At 38.0% G+C, this 16,740-nt stretch overlaps 1 long non-coding RNA gene and 1 other non-coding gene across 2 annotated transcripts; both read right to left on the reverse strand.

Moving 5' to 3' along the window:
- Nucleotides 1-6,343: 6,343 nt before the first annotated feature.
- LOC131985328 (uncharacterized) lies at nucleotides 6,344-9,933 on the reverse strand. Its single transcript, XR_009395624.1, has 3 exons — nucleotides 9,856-9,933; nucleotides 8,247-8,339; nucleotides 6,344-7,095 (listed from the first exon to the last, which is right to left on the reverse strand). It is a non-coding gene; the product is annotated as an uncharacterized LOC131985328 (long non-coding RNA).
- A 5,879-nt stretch (nucleotides 9,934-15,812) lies between these two features.
- LOC131985698 (U2 spliceosomal RNA) lies at nucleotides 15,813-15,999 on the reverse strand. Its single transcript, XR_009395678.1, has one exon. It is a non-coding gene; the product is annotated as a U2 spliceosomal RNA (small nuclear RNA).
- Between the last annotated feature and the right edge of the window lie 741 nt (nucleotides 16,000-16,740).

The raw sequence follows: 16,740 nt of genomic DNA on the forward strand, positions 1-16,740 counted from the left end.
TCACAGTCTCAGTCTGATGTCTCCTCCATACCTCCACCTGGACGAACGAAACCATGGAAACGGAAAATAGCCACCTTCTCCAGACCTTTGACCTGACTGGTGGCTCCTTTTGGATGAGGATTGGTAGATTGTAATGTCAATCATTACTCTACAAAGTGGGTCACTTCGCACCAATGTTAGTCTATCAGTGGAAAGAGGAAAATGTGCAAAAATAAAAAAAAAGTAAAGTAATTATGGCTTATTGTGTAGGCAGTGGCTCCATGGTGGTGTAGTTGTTAGCACTCTCGCATCACAGCAAAAGGGTCGCTTGTTCGACTCCGGCCTGTGGCTCTTCTGTGCGGAGTTTTCCAACCTGGTCTCACAGGAATCCGATAGATTTGCTTAACTCAAAATCCGTGGAATAGCCACGGAATCACTCAAATTTCCGTGAAACTGACACGGATTTCGCTACAATGCAAGTTAATGACAGTCATATCTAGGGATGGGTACCTTTCACATTTGAATCGATACGGTACCGATACCCGGTACCTGGGAATCGGTACCGGTACTCAACGGTACCAATTTTCGGTACTTTTGCGTAACATATTTATTTCTCAAAATATAAACTTTAAAAAATATATCAAAACAATTTAAAATCCAGGATGAGCAGTGCTTTATTGTTGAGTGAACGTGCATTTTGTAACATGAAGGTTGCAGTGTTATCAAAGAATGCAGAGGAGCGCTCTCAGGTGGCAAAGCACGGAGGAGAAAAAAAAAAAGTTGCAAGTGCACGTGTGATTTGTTGTGATGACGTCGTAGCTGTGCGGCGCAGCACCGGTCAGACAGTATTGTGGGCATAGCATGATGGAATAAACAAAGTTGAGTCGGGCTGCTCTGTGCACATATCGAGGATGACGCAGGAGTCCGAGGGATTTAATTTCAGCAAGGCAGTTTGGAGTAAAGTGGCAGGTAATATTCCTGAGTTGAAGAGCGGAGTATTAGCGGAGGACCAGAGATGCAGCAGCTAGCTGCTAGCTGCTAATGAAAAGTCTACGGATGATTGGAGAGAGCAAACGGAGTAAGGAAGGTCTAATCTGGAGGCAGACGAAGGCCAAGCCCGGGTAGAGACACTGGAGAGATAGCAGCTGGCGGCTAGAAGACCTAGAGCCGGCTGTTGGTCTCTGTTCCGCGGTGGAAGAGGGCAGCAGTTAGCGGCCGCGGTGAGCAGACAGGACCAGACGAGGAGGTAAATACATTTAAAAAAATAGTGCGATCGTCAGCACGCTTGTTAATCAAAGACGTCAAAGGAAAACGGGTTGAAATCAATGATCAGTTTAAAGTTAACGCCGTTTAGGTACCGAAACATGGTACCGTTTGATTTTACATGAATCGGTACTCGGTAGTACCGACGGAATTCGGTCGGTACCTATAAAAGTACCGAATTCGGTACCCATCCCTAGTCATATCCCGTGGCTATTCCAACATACAAAGTGATTATGTACATTCACTGAGTGAATATTTAGAAAATAAAACATAAATTTCTTGCTAGAAATGTGATCAAAATCCATTTTTATGCAGAAACTCAAAGTCAACTCAAAAGTCAAAATATTGATTTTTTCACTAAAAATGAGAGAACTGTCCGCCATGTTTTTTGTTCTGACCTTGAAAGTCACGTGACTTGGAACAAACCAATAGGAAAAAATATCCATGGAATAGTCACGGGATATGACTGTCATTAACTTGCATTGTAGCGAAATCCGTGTCAGTTTCACGGAAATTTGAGTGATTCCGTGGCTATTCCGCAGATTTTGAGTTAAGCGAATCCGTGGCTACTTCACGGATTCCTGTGAGACCAGGTTAGAGTTTTCATGTTCTCCCTGTGTCAGCGTCGGTTCTCACCAGGTTCCTTCCTCCCACAGCCCAAAAAACATGCACTTAGGTTTAATTGATGACCCTAAATTGTCCATAAGAGTGAATGAGATTGTCTGTCTCTATGTGTCAGCCCTGTGAGACCTGTCCAGTTAAGGATAATGAATGGATGAATGTGTAGGCAGCAGTTTCATCCTATATCAGGTGGCAGTGAGGCTACCTTTCAACTACTGTGTGCTTTTGTGACTATAGTTGACAGATTAATATGATCCCCTGAAGTAGTAACATAATATTGATTAACTCAAGTAAAGTACTCGAGTACAATTCTTGAGTAATTATCTAAAACCCTGATTCTGAAAAAGTTCGGACACATATTTGCAAATTAAAACAATGATAGACTCTTACAGTTTTCAATAAAATATTTGTCACAAAGGATAAGCAAATAAAGATATTCCTTTATTAGTCACACAAAGGGGAAATTTCCAGTGTTACAGTAACAAAAAGTGTACAGCAAAAATTAAAAGAAGCATCAATAAGATAACAATAAATAGAAACAAGCAAAACTGACAAGAAATGTAAAAAAAAAAAAGTATTAACACTTATATATAAAATTTCTTATTGTCTAGACTCTAAATAAGACATTTTATATTTCTTTATTTGTTTACTTTAATATATTAAATTTATATTATACACTGTTGCTCATAAATATGGAATTAAATATATATATATTACCTCTTTCCATGACATTTTTGTGACAATGTGATTTATTATTGAAGTGTATATCTTCTCAAAACTTTATTAATCAATCTCTTGATTGTGATTACTGATGTGTTTAAATAGGAATAACAAGAGGATTGTGTCTGAAAACAAATAATTCCAACTTTATGGGCAACAGTGTATATATTATTTTTATATTTTATTATATTTATTAGATGATCACGTTCTGTTTTATTAACGTTTCAGACAAAGTCCCAACTTAAAAAAAAAAAAAAAATCAGGGTTATAGTTAATGTAATAGTCTCAAAACCACATAAGTTTGAGTCTTATAAAAGTCAAAGTGATTTAGATAAAAGTAAAGAAATCTGTTTTATGTTTTGTTGCTTGTTATATAATGTTTTAAAGCCTATATTTGCCTGTGTGTTTAGAAGAGCCTTTTATAATGGAAGATTTGATCTTACTGGAAGAAAACAGACTCTAAAGAGTTCTGTGTTTGTCCGCATGGGTCAGACTGCCAAACTGTTTTAAATAAAATCACTGTATAAATGCAGTCCATAATGTAGCATGATGAAATAATGTTACTCTGTAATAAATTATTCTACAGTCATTTCATTTTACTTAATATATTTGATAAAATGTATTAAATATAAATGCGTCCTTTATTTTGAGGCAGTTGTTTAAGTAACTTTAATATAAAAATGTTTGAGATAGAATCTACGTATTTTGATCACATTAAATATAATCTTTATGTGTATGTAATTCTAAATCAAGAGAATTTTGAATGAATCCAACACAATAGATTTAATCTGTTTTTAATTGACAGACACTTCCTGTTCAGTTATTAACTCAACTTGTAACGTAGTTAGATTTAATAAATAATATTGCGTGCAATCTGTTGACTCATATTGAGTAACTATTGTTTATCTTTTTTTTATTACTTTCTAGGAAGAAAACACCGGTGATCTGTGTTTTAATGACTAACACAATATGTCAAGGTGAGCCGGACACTTGTATGTGCATGAGAGGAAATGAACATCATAACTAAAGAGGATCCATTTCCACCACATTTGCCTCTTTCTTTGACTGCGCTGCTACTAATGGTTTAGAAAATCCTAAAGTAATTATGTAAAATCAACCTCTTCATCTCATTAGAGGTCCAAACAGAGCTCATTTTCATGCACTATCAGCTGGTGAAATGAAGCATGCGACCTTCTGCTCCAGGGTCATTCATACTATTAATGTAAGCAAACTAAAGGTGACAGGCAGTGCACAGCCATTGCAAGCACTGTAACAGTACCATTCAAATACATTTCATTATACTCACCCCCTATATCAGGGGTGTCAAACTCAAATACACAATGGGCCAAAATTTAAAACTTGAATAAAATCGCGGGCTAACATTGAACAAATAAACCTTTTAATATATACCAAACATGTTTTGCTTTAACATTAAATATGGAACCAGCAACGCTTATAAACATACAATATATAACTAAATAGTGCAGACATGCAAAATCAAATTTCAAATAAAAAACACATCAATGTCATTAATCTATTAAATCAAAATTAAATAAAAATGTTATGCCTTCTATTTGCATCCTTCTGATTTAAATATCAAAATAACGTTTTTCAACAGGTTAATACATAATACAATACAAATAAAATAACAATAATAAATCTAGTATTAGCGGTAAATGCGCCGTATAATACCGGCGGGTCAGCTTTTATAGTACAATAATATAATAATTTGGTATTGCCTCGCGGGCCAAATAAAATTACACTGCGGGCCAAATTTGACCTGCGGGCCAGAGTTTGACACCCCTGCTGTATATGTTATTGTTTACCATACTATATACAGGGTTCATACACTTAGCAGTGGTCAAATTGAAGCATTTTTTAAAGACTTTCAAGATCAATTTTCAAGCTTTTCCAGTATCTTACACCTGTTGTAAATTACATGTTTTAGATGAGTACTTACATACTAAAAGGGGGATATAAGATACACGCACGCACACACACACTGGTCATTTAATGTAATAACAGTTAAAGATACACGCACGCACACACACACACACACACACACATATGCGAGCACACTCCTCCAGATACAAATGTTTCACACACACACATTTTGAGGTTAAAGGGCATAGGTTGCTGTATAAATAAATACTTGAAGAGGAATAGTATCATAACATTACTAGTATTAATTGTTTGAAATCTCTGAAGAATCTCATCATAGTGTACACACACCGGCAGTAGCCCCCGTGGCCCTTTCAAAATTTCCTCTGGGGGAAATTTTTTAATATTTTTATTATTATTATTTAAATGAACTAATTTTATTGACTTTATTTAATCTATTTATTTGAAATCTGATTCAATGATTTTTAAAAACAAAGTGAAACCCAAAATATCTAACAAAAAGTTAGGTTATTACAGTATCTAAATATTTTCTGTCAATATCTGACAAAAAATATTTCAAAATTTTTTAAACATTTTTACAGTTAAACCCAAAATGAATGAACCTGTTTCTCTTCAAACACTGAATATTGCTCTTATATTAATAATCAGAGCAAAGCAAGACATGCAGACTTGAATGCAAAGTGCTAATATTATTAATTTAAATTATTATTCAAATGAAATACTTTTATTTTAAATCTGATTCAATGATTTTTAAAAACAAAGAGAAACCCAATATATTGTCAAAAACAACAACAACTAAACTAGTAGATTTTTCAAATAATTTTGGGATGCTTTATTTTTTATTAATAGATTTATATTGTGTTTTCAGAAGTCTCAGTTGTAGTGATGGACCTTGACTCCTCCAGCTTCTCCTCCTTCCTCCTCTTCCTCAGCTTTTCCGTGCTGTGTTTAACACCCTGCAGTATCTTGTAAAGGATCTCCTCGTCCTCCTTATCTTCATCCTCCTCAGAATCCTCCTCCTCCTCCTCCTCCTGCTGCTCCTCCCCAGACAGGAGCAGAGTCTGCACCAGAGTCTGCACCAGAGTCAGCAGCACCTGTTTCTGTGCCTTCAGTTTTACATTCATGCTCTGCAGCTTCTTCTCTCTCTCAGCAGCGTTCTCCTCCTCCTTCTGTCCAACCTCTGACTCCGTCCTGGTCTGCTCCTTTTCCAACAAATCCATCAGCTGCTCCACCTCCTCCTGCAGGTCGCTGCTTTCCTGATTTTCCAAGTTCTCAGTCTGAATCTTCTCCAATTCGGCCATCAGCTCCTCCTCCAGATGGCTGATGAGGGCTTTATCAGTTTGCAGCCTAGCCTCCATCTCCTCCAGCCGCTCCTGCAGAGCCTCCTTTTCCTGCTTGAAGTCTTTCAGCGCTCTCAGGTTGCTGCTTTCCTGATTTTCCAAGTTTTCAGTCTGAGATCCAGTCTGAATCTTCTCCAGTTTGGGTATCAGCTCCAACTCCAGACGGCTGATGAGGGCTTCATCAGTTCGCAGCTCAGCCTTCCTCTCCTCCAGCCGCTCCCGCAGAGCCTCCTTTTCCTGCTCGAAGTCTTTCACCATTCTTTTCAACCTGCACTGAAAAAAAAGAGAGTGTTATTTACTTAGGAAAACCTAGGAAAGTTTTTGCACTTAGAAATTGTAAGTAAATTCTACAAAGGCGATCATCAAGTAAACCTTACTTGCAGGATATAAGTTACTTTTACTAGCAAACCTCAGGTAATTTACTGATTATTATTAATATGGACATTGAATTTTACTCTCTCCTTCTTTGTAAGTTTTACTCAGACTCTGACTGCTGCAAACTGAAAAACCTCCCCTAAAATCAATGGCCTTTCAAGGTAATTTTAAATACCTTTTTAAGTTTTATTTATGGACTATATGTAAGTAACATTTACACAGCATTTTACATAATTTTCTGCAGTTTAAATTGCCTAAATTTGTTCTTAATGTTTTTGTGTATTGAAACAATGACTTTAAAAATGAGGCAACTTTTAATTCAACACATTTATTTTTCTGTGAAAAAATATGTTTTTCAATAAAACATAGCTTAAGGACATCAAGCTCTAGAAGAAGCTTCTGGAACACTTCAAAAGTGCACTTCATTTTTGGTGGGTAACTCAAGTTCATGGCATAAACAATGCCCATCAGCAGGAGACAGGCCTTTGCAACACTTCCACAGTTGTCAAGTACCTCAGTCCCTTCAACCACAATCGACATATCAGCGTCGAATGCACCTTCATCTTCTTGTCCTGTGTGGTAGACACAGATCCTCAGGACTTGCTCAGCCTGGTCCTCTTGAGCTGCCTCTCTGCTGATACCCTGTAAAATATATGTGGATCCATGTTCAGGTGCATAGTAGAGCTTAATTTTATTCAAGTTACAGACTACTGTCAAAAATATCAATATTTCGATAACAGCTTAAGTTTGCCATCGCTTTTACATTCACAAACAACCTGTAGTAAATCAGGCCTTATGGACCTTATGCACAACTCCAGTGATTCCTGAACCTTACATTACCTTACATTAGCCGTTCCAATCAAATACTGCTGCAGGAGAACTTTCCCGGTGGAGGCTGTAAAATACAAAGAAATCAAATGATTAATGCATCATACTCAAAGTTACTTGAATACCAAGGACAATGGAGAAGCAGCATTTATTGGGCTATATTCATATCACTAGAATATATACAACATAACGGTGCGTTCATGCTTGTCATGGTTGATGACAGAATGAAATGGAGGCAATTATTTGGCGCTAAATAGTCTCTTGGGCGAAAATTCGCGTCGCGTTACTCGCGCGAGTGACGCAAATTCAATTCAATTCTCGCGCGTATCAACTCGCGCGAGTAACGGTGCGTTCAGACCGGACGCGTAGCGAATATTTCGCGCGACAAGATTACATACAAAGTCAATGCAAACACGCGAATAGACGCGAATTTTTGCCGGCGGCGCGAATCGCGGGTTTCGCGCGACACAAATGCCGCGATTGACGCGAATTTCGCGGCGCGAATGAAACAACGCGAATTCGCGTGAGTTCAATAAATTCAACTTTGGCGAAATATTCGCGTGACGCTGTGTCGGGACAGCCTATCAGCGTTGAGATTCTGGACGACAGTGTCCGAGATACATACTTGAGAGAGAGGAGAAAAGAGGCAGGAAGGAGGAGTGGGTCGGCAGGAGGGACAGGAAAAAGGTGGAAGTACTCTGCGGTCCTCTCTCCGTGCTGAGTGCGCCTCCGGATGATGTCACTCACCCAGACACGACGGCAGAGCAGGTACAGGGACGCTATACTTGTAATGTCAGCCATGGTTGATGACAGAATGAAATGGAGGCAATTATTTGGCGCTAAATAGTCTCTTGGGCGAAAATTCGCGTTGCGTTACTCGCGCGAGTGACGCGAATTAAATTCAATTCTCGCGCGTATCAATTCACGCGAGTAAGGCGACGCGAATATTCGCTACGCGTCCGGTCTGAACACACTGTAACGCGACGCGAAAATTCGCTACGCGTCCGGTCTGAACACACGGTTAGATTGTCCTTTCAACTTTTGTATCCATTACATTTTATGCGGCGCAGCACATAACTTCAAAATTTAAAACATATTCTGCTTCATTTTAATTTGGAATAGTATATGTTCTGTGATGATAGTAAACCTCTTTCAACTTATTAAGTGCAAAGCACTACACATTTTTTAAAATTATATTTTACTTTTTTTTTTTTTTACCTGAATAGCCAGATGACGTTGCTTGTGACACTGCTTGCTGTAGTTGCTGCTTGAGAGGGCACTGTGTCAACAGCAGAAAGTCGGTGGTTTGGGCTTAAGGACAAAAAAACATAGACAAGTTAAGACATTAAAACTACAGAATACTTCATTAAAACTACAGAATCATGTAACCAAAATAAACTGTACCATTGTCAAACCCATGTCATTTTGATAATATGCTTTCAAAATATTTTAAAATATCGCTCTTACTTAAAAAAAATAATTACACATCTTTCATACAGAATTGGAACCATTTCAGCAAGGTAAATTAGGCTACATCAAGAAAATCCTGCATTTTTGCCACTGTGATTCTGTTCCTCTCCTCAAAAAAGTAGTAGAGCATTAGAAATAAAGGCCTCCAAATAAGGTGATGGTCCTTTGGAAGCATATGGAAGCAAATTATCACAGCAAATGTTTTTTTAATAGATCACAAATATTTCTTTCAAATTCCCACAAATAAATCTCAATTTCAGATACTCAATGCTAATCAGTAGTTCTATAACAACACGAAAAGATGGAAAACTCATGATTTCAACAAGTGGCCTATCCTAGGTGCATTCTGTTGGTCCTTTTAGTTGAAATATGACACAAAGTATTTTCATATATGGTATAAAAAAAAATACAGCCACAGTAAGGAACAAATCTGAAATAACAATAAATAAAATCATATTTAGCATGATAAACTGGGTGAAATTTTTTTTTTATCAAACTTTCTCGTAAGTTAAGCTCCACTGTCTGTAAACAACTTCTCACTGTACATAATTTAAAGAGCAGCAGAAACATGAAGTAAGGACAGAGATAAAATAGGACACGTGGGTAAACACAAACAGAAATGTAGTACAATGTAGTACTCTACTCGGATACCGTACGGAACTCGGAGTACCCCACCCTCCCCCGTCGGACAATCTGCAACCTCAACACATTAGCGCGATTTACTTGTTTATTACCTACTACGCGACCCGTCCATGTGCCTGTGTTTGTGTAACGTTACGCCAGCGCGAGGGAGAGAGGCAGGCGAGGCTATTAATAATGGCAAACACTGGATGCGCCGGTTAACAAGTGCCCCCCGCCCCCAGTCGACAAAGGAGTACTCCAGTACTACTCGAGTAGTGACCCCGAACCTTCGGATAGTTAAATATGCCATTCGTTGCAGCCCTAAACATGTCCGGCCACATTATATCCTACATTGTTATGAAAACCACCGTCAACTTCACATTAAAAGAACGTGCTCGACCGTCCGGGAGCTACACGTTTCATAAACACAAAACAAACCACTCGTTTTGTATAAACTTAAGTTAATTATCAAAAACGATAGTGGAGCTCACAACTCGTGCACTTACCCAGGGAACAGCACATGGATGTATTATATTATCGGAACAGCAAGGTCCGACTGTTGTACCCCCGGGGTGCACCACCCAAGTCCACAGGGGCTTTGCGTTTAGTGACCATAGTAAAATTACGCTACAACATGTAGCCTATGGTAATGGCAAGTAGGGTCATGTTACATTTTATATTATCATCATATTATATTTGAACTTTTCATATGCAGGAAAACCCCTGAATGACTTACCTTCAAGGTGATTTAGCCGCTCCTGCCGCCATTAAACCTGACCGCCGTCACCGTCTTCATGTGTTTTGGCGGTCAAAGACGCGCATGCGTCCTGGAGGCGAGCATGGTCACAAGGCGCATGTGCGGATTCATAACATGAAACACTATTAAAACTTACTTGATATTTCTAAGTTAATGTGCAATGATATGAAACCTTTGAATATTATGTGAAAATATATAATAAAACTTACTCTTCCCACACTGTTTATTTATTACATGAATGACACATATAGATTTACTTGAATAATTCCAGTTCTCACTGATACTTACAATTAGAAAATAAAAATTGTGACAGTTAACCTAATAAATATTACTACACCACAAAATCATTTTTTTCAGTGTGCTCTCCATGTTTAGCTGGTAGATGCTAGTCTGAACGTCTTTCTGTTTGTGTCGATGCTTCTCTTTCTGTGTTGTGATGATCTGCTGTCGTCAAAACAAAGCTGTTGTCCTGACCTCCAGAGTTCCACAGTTTTAAATGTTCACACTCGTTTCACACATCAATCTAGAACTTGTTGGTGAGAGTTTTCCAGTGTTTGTGGTGCTCAAAACACCAAAAAAATAAATAAATCTCCACACAGCACAGTCAGCAGTTGAGTTCAGGGTTAATCCAGATGTTTTTATCATCTCTACACTCACTGGTGGTTTGTGTTCAACTATATTCACATTTTCTTGATAAGCAGCTCGATGTTAAGATGCTGTTAAGGCCACATTATTTTCCTCCTGATGCAAATTCAAAAAATGCACAACCGGAATGCCCTGTTTTGATTATTATGTACCTCTGGTGTTAGACCATGACAGTGAAGGAACCTAAAACCTTTTGCTCCTGCAGCTGATGACTGTTGATTATTTGAATTTTTCTCATCAATCAATCTATTTTAATCACAGTGAGGTTACCCACCTGCTTAAAAAAATATTTAAAAAGTAGCTCCTAACAAACACAGCTATGCAAGTGGTAATCGAGGGGAGGTGCTACAGGTTGAAAACCAGTTTAAACCAGGAGTAACTGCAGGGACAAAAGACATTTTTTCTCTTAACTGTCGTGTCGTTTATTAATTTAGATAGATTTATAGGGCTGCAGATATCAGCTATAGAGATGTTCAGCTTTTCTTAAATATAATGGAACTATATAACAGTATGGTGCCAAATTTACCTTTAAAAGCTTGACAATAATGACTCAAATATTGGAGATAATCCACAGACTTCTTGTTCACACCAAAAGTCATTTTGGGTTTAACTGTAAAATCTCAAGAGTTTTACAGTTTAACCTAAAATAAATGAACCTGTTCCTCTTCAAACACTGAATGTTTGCTCTTATATTAATAATCAGAGCAAAGCAAGACATGCAGACTTGAATGCAAAGTGCTAATATTATTAATTTAAATTATTATTCAAATGAAATACTTTTATTTTAAATCTGATTCAATGATTTTTAAAAACAAAGAGAAACCCAATATATTGTCAAAAACAACAACAACTAAACTAGTAGATTTTTCAAATAATTTTGTTATGCTTTATTTTTTATTAATAGATTTATATTGTGTTTTCAGAAGTCTCAGTTGTAGTGATGGACCTTGACTCCTCCAGCTTCTCCTCCTTCCTCCTCTTCCTCAGCTTTTCCGTGCTGTGTTTAACACCCTGCAGTATCTTGTAAAGGATCTCCTCGTCCTCCTTATCTTCATCCTCCTCAGAATCCTCCTCCTCCTCCTCCTCCTCCTGCTGCTCCTCCCCAGACAGGAGCAGAGTCTGCACCAGAGTCTGCACCAGAGTCTGCACCAGAGTCTGCAGCACCTATTTCTGTGCCTTCAGTTTTACATTCATGCTCTGCAGCTTCTTCTCTCTCTCAGCAGCGTTCTCCTCCTCCTTCTGTCCAACCTCTGACTCCGTCCTGGTCTGCTCCTTTTCCAACAAATCCATCTGCTGCTCCACCTCCTCCTGCAGGTCGCTGCTTTCCTGATTTTCGAAGTTCTCAGTCTGAATCTTCTCCAATTCGGCCATCAGCTCCTCCTCCAGATGGCTGATGAGGGCTTTATCAGTTTGCAGCCCAGCCTCCATCTCCTCCAGCCGCTCCTGCAGAGCCTCCTTTTCCTGCTTGAAGTCTTTCAGCGCTCTCAGGTAGCTGCTTTCCTGATTTCCGAAGTTCTCAGTCTGAATCTTCTCCAATTCGGCCATCAGCTCCTCCTCCCCACGGCTGATGAGGGCTTTATCAGTTTGCAGCCTAGCCTCCATCTCCTCCAGCCGCTCCCGCAGAGCCTCCTTTTCCTGCTCCAAGTCTTTCACCATTCTTTTCAACTTGCTGCTCTCCATGTTTAGCTGGTAGATGCTAGTCTGAACGTCTTTCTGTTTGTGTCGATGCTTCTCTTTCTGTGTTGTGATGATCTGCTGTCGTCAAAACAAAGCTGTTGTCCTGACCTCCAGAGTTCCACAGTTTTTAAATGTTCACACTCGTTTCACACATCAATCTAGAACTTGTTGGTGAGAGTTTTCCAGTGTTTGTGGTGCTCAAAACACCAAAAAAATAAATAAATCTCCACACAGCACAGTCAGCAGTTGAGTTCAGGGTTAATCCAGATGTTTTTATCATCTCTACACTTACTGGTGGTTTGTGTTCAACTATATTCACATTTTCTTGATAAGCAGCTCGATGTTAAGATGCTGTTAAGGCCACATTATTTTCCTCCTGATGCAAATTCAAAAAATGCACAACCGGAATGCCCTGTTTTGATTATTATGTACCTCTGGTGTTAGACCATGACAGTGAAGGAACCTAAAACCTTTTGCTCCTGCAGCTGATGACTGTTGATTATTTGAATTTTTCTCATCAATCAATCTATTTTAATCACAGTGAGGTTACCCACCTGCTTAAAAAAATATTTAAAAAGTAGCTCCTAACAAACACAGCTATGCAAGTGGTAATTGAGGGGAGGTGCTACAGGTTGAAAACCAGTTTAAACCAGGAGTAGCTGCAGGGACAAAAGACATTTTTTCTCTTAACTGTCGTTTCGTTTATTAATTTAGATAGATTTATAGGGCTGCAGATATCAGCTATAGAGATGTTCAGCTTTTCTTAAATATAATGGAACTATATAACAGTATGGTGCCAAATTTACCTTTAAAAGCTTGACAATAATGACTCAAATATTGGCGATAATCCACAGACTTCTTGTTCACACCAAAAGTCATTTTGGGTTTAACTGTAAAATCTCAAGAGTTTTACAGTTTAACCTAAAATAAATGAACCTGTTCCTCTTCAAACACTGAATGTTTGCTCTTATATTAATAATCAGAGCAAAGCAAGACATGCAGACTAGAATGCAAAGTGATAATATTATTAATTTAAATTATTATTATTATTATTATTATTATTATTATTAGGGCCACGGGGCAATTTAACACCGGCAGTAGCCCCCGTGGCCCTTTCAGAATTTCCCCAGAGGAAATTTTCTAGTTTCTTATCCTGCTGTATCTTATTTGTATTTTTATTTCTATTTCCCTGTTTTAATTGACTGTTTTTAGTGTTTTCAATTGTGTCTTGCTGTTTTTAATGTTTATGTAAAGCACTTTGAATGACCTTGTGTTGAATTGTGCTATACAAATAAACTTGCCTTGCCTGACCATACCAACAGCGATGGTATTACACTTTTAGGAGGAACTGTCTTCATTTCAGATAGGCTACTCATTATTTTTTAACATTGAACATGTGATTATCTATAGTCTATAGATGGATATAGTTAGATTGCAAGAGAAAGAAAAAAGAGAAAGAGAATTTCAAGCATTTACAAGCACTTCATCCAAAATCCAAGCACTTTTTAAACCTTTAAAATACAACATTTAAACATTTTCAAGGATTTAAGCATCTGTTCAAACCCTGTATATATGTATCATACAGACTGGACTGGCATGAAATATCCGTACTGAATTTCAGTGACCTTTCCCTCATAGGTGATCTCTACCATTCATCCAGTGAGTTAAAGTTGACAGCTTCCAGTTATGGATGGTTTCAATCTCAAGGCTGAAGGGTAGTAAACAGATGGACAGAGTGGTCTCAGAGAAGAAGTGGGCATCTGAGTTAGGGTGTCATTTTCCACTGATTAACTAATTTAGAGCTCCCTCTGGTGGTCACTTTGTGGCTCTGCTCTATCATGACTGTCAGTACAATGCTTTTAGTTTGAAACCTTAAAAATCTAATTATTTACCTATTGTCAGTCAAAGATTTTTGCCTTTAAGTTGATTCACTGTGAAACAATGGTACCAAAAACACCAATGTGCTGTTGCTTTCAAACAGAATATACAACATTAGGACTGCAGCACAGTCTCATTATATTATCTTATTTGATCTCTGCAATTGTTCCAAACATTCTCAACCATCAGAACCTGCTATTACAAGGTGTGCTGAATGATAAATCCCACTTGATCATAATTGTTTGTAAGGATAGGTGACGCTCCCTTTATGCATTATAAGGGCAGATGTGTTGTGTGCTGGAATATGCTCAAGATTTAGAGAGATGCCACCAAAAAAAAAAGACTGTAGAAGAACTTCAGCATTGAAATCAATGTACTGCTTAATAAATTGAATTTATTGGAGTTAACACGATTTTCCAGAGTGTTTGTACTGCAGTTACAGAAAAAAGAAAAAGAAAAAAAATATATATATAATCTAAATGTAATCATCATGTAATGCATTTTTTATGTTCTTCTAATTTATAACTTGTTTCCTTGCATTGGAAACGAACAAATTGTGGACTGTGAAAACAAGAATTTTTCTTTTTTTTATCTTGGTAAGAGTGATCTCAACCACTGGTAAATTTTTAAGGGCTTTTGAAGAAAGCAAAAATACAAAAACACCGATGACTCCAAGATACCAATGGGTTGTAATGTTCAACGAAACACTTCGGATCCTTAAAACAGAACTCAGACCAAGAAAGGGAAAAGTTAAGTTTGATATAAACTTGAAAAGCAGATGATTTGAACCGTTGAACCAGAGATCCACAGAGAGCAAGACAGTCAGGGTGAGGCAGGCAGACACAGAGCTCAGGCTAGAGGTGAACCATTGACACAGGTTTTAAAAAAAATACAGGTAGGTAGTCTCAGAAAACAAGCAGAGAAGAAACAATACATTTTTGGCAGACGAGTTGAACTCCCGAGATGAACTGGCAGAAACAGCAGTGAAGACCTGGGCTGTGTCCCAATGTCAAGGAAGGATGCTCAAACGGCTGGATTTGAAGGATGCCACGTCATTGACATCCGCCGAAGGACTGTCCCAATGTCGAGGATGCTCCGGAGGACAGAGTCCTTCTTCTGCCCAAATTGCAAGGATGCATGTGTGTATCCTCCGTGCGCTCCCATTACCCATAAAGCATTGCGCACACCGGTCTACCGGGAGATTTAAAAATGGCGAGCGTAGAAACAGCGACGCTAGCGGCGCAATATGCATTTAAATAAGTATTTACAGTTTACACTGAATGTTGTCACATAACTTACAAAACGTGTGTTCAAAGTCAAGCAAAAACATAAACATAAACAAATGCCAGAATATTTCTCTAAAGATAATAAACGTCATCTTGATACATTGCCGGTTAAGTTAATTAATGCCGTCTCAGTCGCTAAAGTTATTGTTTATTAATTTATATGTGTCCGATGATGATGTACTATGTGCAACTGTGCCATTCAGAAAATTATACATTTCTTTATTGTGTTTACAGGGACCGAAAGTCCGCTATTATCCGTTATTGTTATTTATAAATAACTGTTATTGTACTGTACTGTACTGTAAAATAAAAAATAAAAAATCACAGAATATATTTCCATGATGAATTATGCGCCGCTGCATTCATGGCACTAAGTAGCGGCCGAATTCAGCCAGGATCAGTTAAATATTCAGGTTTAATCCACTTTATGGTTTTTACTTGATAAATCATGGAGATTCAACCTTAAAGCATCTTCTTCCATTTTCACAAATATGTGTCAGAGTGCTGATGCCAGAGACACATTCATGTCGTGAACTGATTTTGAAATTGCGGCGCTGAATTTATTTATTTATTTTTTATTAAACTGATAAGAACAGATACTACACTTGATCTTAGCCAAAGGTCCGAGAGCGGCGCTGAAGTTAAGCAGGACGTCCAATTACGCAATGACGCACAGCTGCACACTCCGAAGGCTGTCCCATTTGTGCATTACACCAGTCAAAGGAAGGACTCTTGCCTTGCCTTCGGAGGACCCGACTCTGAAGGAAGGATCCTACCAAGGAAGGATCCTTGACATTGGGACACAGCTCTGGAGTTCAGGCTCCTATAATGCAGGGGTTGATTAGTGAATTGGTTTCAGGTGTACAGGTTAATTAGCAGCATTGGGACTGAGGACAGGGGACCAAATATATATACAAGGGAGGAGAAAACATGAAGAAATACAAGGGGATGCATGGATGGAGAATAGAGTCAGACTGAAGTGTCAGTCAACCGATATTATCAGCTGATATTGGCCTATCAAAGGCATATTGGTATTTATTGGTATCAGTTTATAAATCATCCAATAATAATAATTAAAAAATTATATATATATATATATATATATATATATATATATTCTTTATATTCTCAGTTATCATTTGTAGAATTCGGTATCAATGTAATACATATGAGAGTATATGTAATGTATAAAAAATATGTAAAGAATGTTAAATATTCCTTGATAAAGTTTTTTGTTTAAGAAAGTAGCCGCCTGAATACCTTTAAAGAGTTAATGTCTATTTTCATTCCAGCTCAAAATCACTATATGGGCCACAATATTAGTATTTGCCTCAAAAATACCATAGAGGTCAAGTAGAAAGACATAAGGAAACCATGT

Source organism: Centropristis striata, chromosome 14, assembly GCF_030273125.1.
Source record: "Centropristis striata isolate RG_2023a ecotype Rhode Island chromosome 14, C.striata_1.0, whole genome shotgun sequence".
Lineage (NCBI taxonomy): Eukaryota > Metazoa > Chordata > Actinopteri > Perciformes > Serranidae > Centropristis > Centropristis striata.